This window comes from Topomyia yanbarensis, chromosome 3 (genome assembly GCF_030247195.1).
Source record: "Topomyia yanbarensis strain Yona2022 chromosome 3, ASM3024719v1, whole genome shotgun sequence".
In the NCBI taxonomy this organism is placed as follows: Eukaryota; Metazoa; Arthropoda; class Insecta; order Diptera; family Culicidae; genus Topomyia; species Topomyia yanbarensis.
Genome location: NC_080672.1, coordinates 240,263,187 through 240,270,969, shown reverse-complemented (window position 1 = coordinate 240,270,969; position 7,783 = coordinate 240,263,187). Strand labels below are relative to the sequence as shown.

At 36.4% G+C, this 7,783-nt stretch overlaps 1 pseudogene; it reads right to left on the bottom strand.

Moving 5' to 3' along the window:
• Positions 1-3,730: 3,730 nt before the first annotated feature.
• LOC131687816 (folliculin-interacting protein 1-like) lies at positions 3,731-6,988 on the bottom strand (annotated as a pseudogene).
• Positions 6,989-7,783: the final 795 nt, after the last annotated feature.

The window sequence follows — 7,783 nt, the reverse complement described above, 5'->3', positions numbered from 1 at the left end:
ATAAAGAAACAGTGAGTTCTAGTATTTATCCCTTGGGTTAGGTATTGCGTTCAATCATGATGTAAATGTTGGATTGTATATCAATACAAGTAATTCACCAAGTAGTGAGAAAAAAGATTTCTCATATCATTATACACCCAAAACGTAACCGGTAAGAATCGCTTACATTAATGCAATAAACACGAGCGAAAATTGCAAGCGTTCTGGTAATGAGCAAAAATTGCAAGAAGCTTCCTTGCATGGAATGCAAGAAACAGAAAACAAACGTGTGTATTAGCCTATGTCTGAGTATTGGTGACCAATATGCGTTAGATAAAAAGACAGCAGGGCATTGAAAAACGAGCTCCGCACAGGCAGGATCACTAACTAATGCTTTATCCATCCTACTATGCGGTCAGATAATTATGTGTGGATAAAAGTCGCATATAAACACTTGGATGATTTCACGATTAATGAAAAAAGTAAAAGGCGCTCCCAGATTTGAGCTCACGTCCTTGCACATCGCAAAACCGACTATGGGCACTGTTCTATCTTTGCACATGAAAACAAAGCGTTAAAACTCGTACAATCAGCCCATCCGTAATTCGATGATGTCTCGTGTGCAATGAATACGCCACTAAACTGCGTTTGATGATGTTGGTGAGAAATGAATAAAAAGTAGACGCTAAATAAAAACTCGCCGTACGTTGCTATAACACCCAGGCACGTGAATGTGGTGGTAATCCTTTGTCAGTGTGTTGAAGAAACTTATGTACGTATAACGAGAGAAGCAGTGATTTGATATGCTTGCGAAAATTGCATGCGGTTTTCACTGTAAAATTGCAAGCGATGCTAATATTATTTGCAAGTGATTGTCGCTTGCAATTATTGCAAGAGATTTTTGTTTTGGGTGTACTCGTGGCGTCACCGAAAGCAACTGTATGTTTGAAGCCCAAAAATTTAGCGAACATTTAGCTCTTTTGCAAGATTTAGGTTATATTGGTTATGGCGCAAAAAATATTACTTACATTATTCATGATAAGAATGTAAGAAATCAATATATCATAATAATATACCTATAAAAATAATTTCACTTCATTAACCATCATTTGCCATTCCTCACACGCCCCCTCCATCTCTCTCTCACTCACTCACTCTCTCTCTCTCTCTCTCTCTCTCTCTCTCTCTCTCTTTCTATCTCTGTCTCTCTTCTATCGCATCTATCTAGCTATTTCTGTATCCATTTCTAAGTTGTGTGATAAGATCTTCTGCCGATCTGAAATATTTATTAATTGTATATGCGAAGGTTTGAGAAAACAATACTATTTTTTGTCTGCTGCTACATCAACTCAACTTTAATTCAATTGTATTCAAAGCCTGTATCTACACTATAATTAAGGAAATTCATGGCTATATCAGAAAAATATTTAGCTTCGCTGGGTAATATGAAAGTTTGACGATGAAAATTTCTAAAAAACACATTCCACGTGCGATATTTAAACTATTCGTATCTCTATTGAATTTTGAATGAAACATATGCTCAAAGACTGAAAGCCGAAGCCAGCAGGATTGGACTTGCCATCAATGTTTCGAAGACAAAATACATGAGAGGAAGAGGTTCTAGAGACGATAATGTGAACCTCCCACCCGAGTTCGGATTGACGGTGACGAAATCGAGATGGTCGACGAATTCATGTATTTGGGCTCACTGGTAACCGACGATAGTGATAACCGCAGAGAAATTCAGAGACGGATCTTGGCGGGAAATCGTACCTACTTTGGACTCCGGAGGACGCTCCAGTCGAACAAAATTCGCTGCCACACGAAGTTGATTATCTACAAGACGCTGACTAGATCGGTGGTCCTCTACGGCCACGAGACCTGGACTATGCTCGTGGAGGATCAACGCGCCCTTGGAGTTTTATCCACAAATTTGATCCAGGAAAAGAAGTCTCCCAAAGTACCCACTCTCGATGGGGGATGCAACTACAATGTGTCTTCTAACTTATCGTCGCCCATATCTGGATATACTGAGTAGTTTGAACCATTTCTTTTTCGCAGTATTGGTCTGTATAGGACTTATTCATCCCTATTTCCTGCACGAGAATTCCGAACGAAACAATATGAAAGCTATAAGGATGAATGGAAAGAGACTGCATTGCAATCAACTGAATGCACGGCTTTTATGCTATCGACATAGCCTAGACATTTCACACTATTTACTTCAATGCAAATAAAAACTTTGAAATATGTACCTGTCTCATTCACGAATCACATTCTCCCTGTCGTTCTCTGTTTAAGGGACTTGAAAGCACATGTGACCTTGTCTCACTTTACTGTATTCAATTGCGCGTTAAAATACTGGACCAGTAAATTCTATTTTGTACATAAATCTTCGAGAATATGTGACCAAAAAGTAAACTTCGAATTCCAAAGCAAATTGAACGATCCAGGTTCCTGATAACTAACTAAGGTCCAACAATAAAGTAGAAACACCAGATAATCTTAAAACGACGCCGTCAAGTAAAGAAGCATGAAAACAAAAAGAATAAAACCAAAAAAGATGGAAGCCCTAGAAAGTCCATTGCATATTTATTAGCCTTTTCTCAGAAGAAGGGATTTTCAAAAACATTTCAAAACTTTCTGATGCAATGGTTCTCAAATTCGCACAATCCGGTTTATTCATTTTCTTTATTAAAAAATGTTTTTAGCTTAAAATATATGACCATTTCATTTTAATTAATTATTTCATTCCGCATCTTTTTATTCGTTTTGTTCATCTGCGTTCATTTTACTTATTTTATTCGTTTCATTCTTTGGATTCACTCTGATCAGTTTATTCTTTTTGTGCATTTTACTCATATCATTCATTTAACTTTTTTTATTCATTGTTTTCATTGTATGCATTTTATTCATTTTTTCCAGTTTATTCATTTTGTTCAGCTTCTTTATTTTAATAATTTGACTACTTTTTCAGTTTTAATCATTTTATCCAAATAATTTATTTGATTCAATTTATTTCTTTATATTAATTTATAACCTTTTACCATTGTTCAATTTTTCATTTTAATCAATGCATTTAATTCTGCTCATTTTCTTCTTTGTATTCATTTTATCACTTCAGCTCATTTTGTTTATTTGATTCGTTTGTTTTATTTATGCATGATTCATTTAATTCATTTGATTCATTTGAGTCATTTGATTTATTTGATTCATTTGATTCATTTGATTCATTTGATTCATTTGATTCATTTGATTCATTTGATTCATTTGATTCATTTGATTCATTTGATTCATTTGATTCATTTGATTCATTTGATTCATTTGATTCATTTGATTCATTTGATTCATTTGATTCATTTGATTCATTTGATTCATTTGATTCATTTGATTCATTTGATTCATTTGATTCATTTGATTCATTTGATTCATTTGATTCATTTGATTCATTTGATTCATTTGATTCATTTGATTCATTTGATTCATTTGATTCATTTGATTCATTTGATTCATTTGATTCATTTGATTCATTTGATTCATTTGATTCATTTGATTCATTTGATTCATTTGATTCATTTGATTCATTTGATTCATTTGATTCATTTGATTCATTTGATTCATTTGATTCATTTGATTCATTTAATTCATTTGATTCATTTAATTAATTTGATTTATTTGATTCATTTGATTCATTTGATTCATTTGATTCATTTGATTCATTTGATTCATCTGATTCATTTGATTCATTTGATTCATTTGATTCATTTGATTCATTTGATCCATTTGATAAGTGTGATTCATTTCATTTGATTCATTTTATTCATATCTTTAATTTTATGCATTTCATGTTCAGTTATTCGTTCTATTTCATTCAATTTGTTAGTAAGAGTCAATTTATTCTATTAATCTTATAACTATTTCTAAATATAATCTTAATTTTTATTTAATAACCTAATCTAATTTGATTCGTGTATATTATAATTTTGATTTACATTAATTTTTCTACTCATTTTATGAATTTGAAAACCTATTATTTCATTTTTTGCTTTCCTTTTTTTTCGGTCGTTTTGTTGATTTCTATAATTTATTTAGTTTATTCGAGATTTTATTCGTGCAAGACTGTTTTCATCCCACCTCTAGTGGGGTGCCTACTTCTCGTGAGTTCTGCAAACTAATCCAATAGTGAAATGTGTAAGAAATGTCTCATCTCACTGCTAGGTGGATTAGCAGTAGTGTAGTTAAACTTCTACAACAAAGTGTTTACTCGAGTTAATCAGTTTCTCTTGCAATCATTTACACTGATTTCAAAATCTTTAAATACATCTTGATCCTACGCAACTCCGTGCAAACCGGTTCTGCTATATTTATCTTCGAAAATATTCGGAGTTGAACTTTGATACTTTGCGAATATTCTTAGGTGATACGGCTATTAATTACATAAGGAAAATAAATATTTTCGGGAAGATTTAAATAGCTTCGTTCCCTTAATCAAAGAAGGCAATTTAGATTATCTTATTATCTTAGAAATATTGAAACTTGCTCACGAAAAGTGAAATTTGTGAGCATTTTTGGTTTATTATTTTAGTCTAGATGATAGTACACATCGACAGTATTATTTTGTAATTGTTTGTTATAATTTAACAATTTTGAATGCACCACTAAGGCTCAAAAAGTGTTTAGCAATTCTGCATTGTTGGTGTAGGTCGCACTTCGGCCAAAATTTAAGCTAGTTAAAGCAATACATCTTTTTACATATATTTGAGTGACTAACGTTGGAAAGCACCTTGAATTGGTATTAATTGATTTGATCAATCATAGACAAAAAACCAATGTGAAAAACCTTTCTTTAATATTTAAAAAGATTGAAATAAATCTGCTAATTTTTAATTGAACATTATAATGTGCTTCTTGCTAATTTCACATTTCCCGCGAATGAAAAAAATTAAAAGTCTACGTAGACTTTTGGCGTAAGGGGGGGGGGGGGGGGGGGGGGTTGGTAAAAGTCTACTAATGTCTACTAGGGGGGGAGGTTTAAAAATTCTCAAATTTCGGTCTACGTGGTTTATGAACGGTCCCTCAATGTACTTCATCTGCTCCATTGAAAACCCTTCTTTATTCCGCCCAAGACCCCAAAGTATTCTTTGACTGTGTTCGCCCTATCCTATGTTGGTATCTGTGATCAATCGTGACAGTCGAATATATTCCACATCATCCTTGTCATTAATGTCCAGTTATATAGCTTCTTGTCCTGTCTCATCAGGTTTCGTCAAAGTTATTCTAATCTGTGAACCTGCAATTTCATTCTTTATATGGTAGATCATCTCCAGCAATCGCTTTTGATTTGCATCCATTACCATCTCGGCGTCCATGCTCTTATTGCCTATTCTCCACGGTTATTTCCACCAAATCCTATCACACTGTTGCTATAATTATTTATAATCTTTTGCGCTGCGAATGCCTGTTCTACTTTATTCTCGTCGAAAACTCATACGTGCTTGATCTCGCTACATCTTATAAAGTAATATAGCACATTTAGAATTTTATCCATAGTATTCCGCAGATGATTGTTCTCGACAGTTTCACCGGGTGTCCGATGGTTCCGCACAAATCGCTCAATTGAGCTCACAGTACCTAGTACGGGTGATTGGCGGTTAGTATACGGTTAGTCGTCAACGGAACCACTCACAGGGACAATGGTACTCATCCAGCCCAGGTGGTGCGTTCATACCGCCGTTAGTAGTGCGCTGATGAAGAAATTTGTATCCTTAATGTCGGCCAGCGAGGACGGAGTACAAAGACCGCTCATAAAATTATTAACAATTGTAAGCGCCGCCCGAATAGGATATGTACTGCTTTGAGTTCCAAGACTACACGCACCACTGCTTAGCGTTAGCCATACGGAATTTACCAGTTGTGGTGCAGTGAAAAAATTCACTAGGCACTCCTGCGTTGTGCCTGTAGCCAGCATTACCTATAATAATAAATTATTACATCTGGTTGAACAGGTAAGTGAAGGGTTTATATCAATCCTACCTGGAGTGACTGCGGCTACCTGTAGCATGCGTTTTCGGCAACCATTCTCAAAACGACAAAGCTTTGATTCAAATATACTCATGTGTTCCGAGCTGAATGCATCAATTTCCTGCAGTATCTCATCGTTTAGTTGAATGCACAACGCAATTCCTAGACGTGCCTTTTTGTGCAAAGATCTCCCGTGATAATTAGTCGCAGTTGGAAGAACTTGCCCGCTAAACGCTTTTCGTCTAGTCAGTTCTATAGTTTCACTTTTCCGTCGATTTCTACCACCGACGCAACTATCGCTCGCTGTCACTTGACTGTTCACCGAATCGGTCGGATTGAGATCGTCAACGTGCCCCACATGATCTGCTACAGTGGGTCGGTTTTCGAATGAGGTTGAAAGATTTTTCGACACGCGTCGATGAAAGCTGCCATACTGACCATAGTCGTCTAAACGGGTGCAATTCAAAGACTGCGGAATATCAGTACTGGTATCTATACAAAGTCTTCGAAAACACTTGAAATCACTATAAATTGAAGCTAGACTGTTTCGGTGCGAAGACAGTAGATGGCGTGATTGACTTGATGAAAACGCCCAAGGGTCCATTCCACCATACCCTGAGTCAAGGCCACTGTTGATTGAAAGTCTGGGATCTACCAGAAGCTCCTAATGCCAAAACTCGATTGGCAGCGATGGCCTTTGTCTGTGGTTGTACGAAGTATCATATTGTGTCGAAGTGGACGAAGTAACAGTAAAGGACCGTAGTGACGTTGTATCTATGGAGCTAAGATCGCTTCCCGACGGATGTCGGTCGTAGTACAGTCCACTCTGACCATTACTTGGCAGTTCAGAGCCCAAATAGGTGGAAAAAGATACTCTTTTACTGCGGTTGCTGCTACTGTTAACAGTAGGAGCAACCGCAGCTGTCAATTGGCTTATACCGTACCGGTGTAGGAAGAACGTGGGAATACATAATGGCTTTTGGAGTTTTTAACCAATGTATCTTCAAACTGCTGCCTTGGAATGCTATCGGTGTAGAACCAAAAATCATTTCGGACATCGACTTGATATCGCTATTGGTATAGTTGTTGGACTGATTCTTTATGCAATGATAACATTTCCTACACTGTTGGATCGCTTTGTGGCTTTGTATTGCGGTACTACAAATGGACGTTGTTGCTGCATTGGATACGTCGGAAATTTTTTCGACTGCATTGGAATCAAATAGTAATTTACGACCTCCGATGTCACACTCGCGGAAAAGGACGCGAACCTGGTCAGCGGTGAAAGTTGATTCTCCAGAGGTATATTTCTGTGTTGCTGAATTAGCGCTGCGCTTCTTGGTAGTTGAAAGTAAAGAGACTAGAATAACAAAGAGACGCCATGTTTCGTTTGGAATTCCAATTTAACTGTCAATGTCATTCCTCTTTTGGTTTATTTTGCCTCGATACTTCGTAGTCACCTCGAAAGCCATCAGGGGCCGTTCATAAACCACGTAGACTCATAAGGGGGAAGGGGGGGGGGGGGTGGTTTGGCAAAAGTCTACGTTTGTCTACGGAGGGGGGAGGGGGTTTTGGAAAAAGTCTACGTAGACTTTTATTTTTTGTTTTTCTCGTATTACTAATTATAAATGGGATTTAAAGAGAGTTGTATTTAAAATATCGGTCTATTCAGTATTTATGCTGACACTTCAAAGCTAATACACTATTGGAGTAACTACTCGTTAAGCGACCACTCAACCCAGAACCCACGATTTTTTTGGACAAACTCACACAGTGTTGTTTC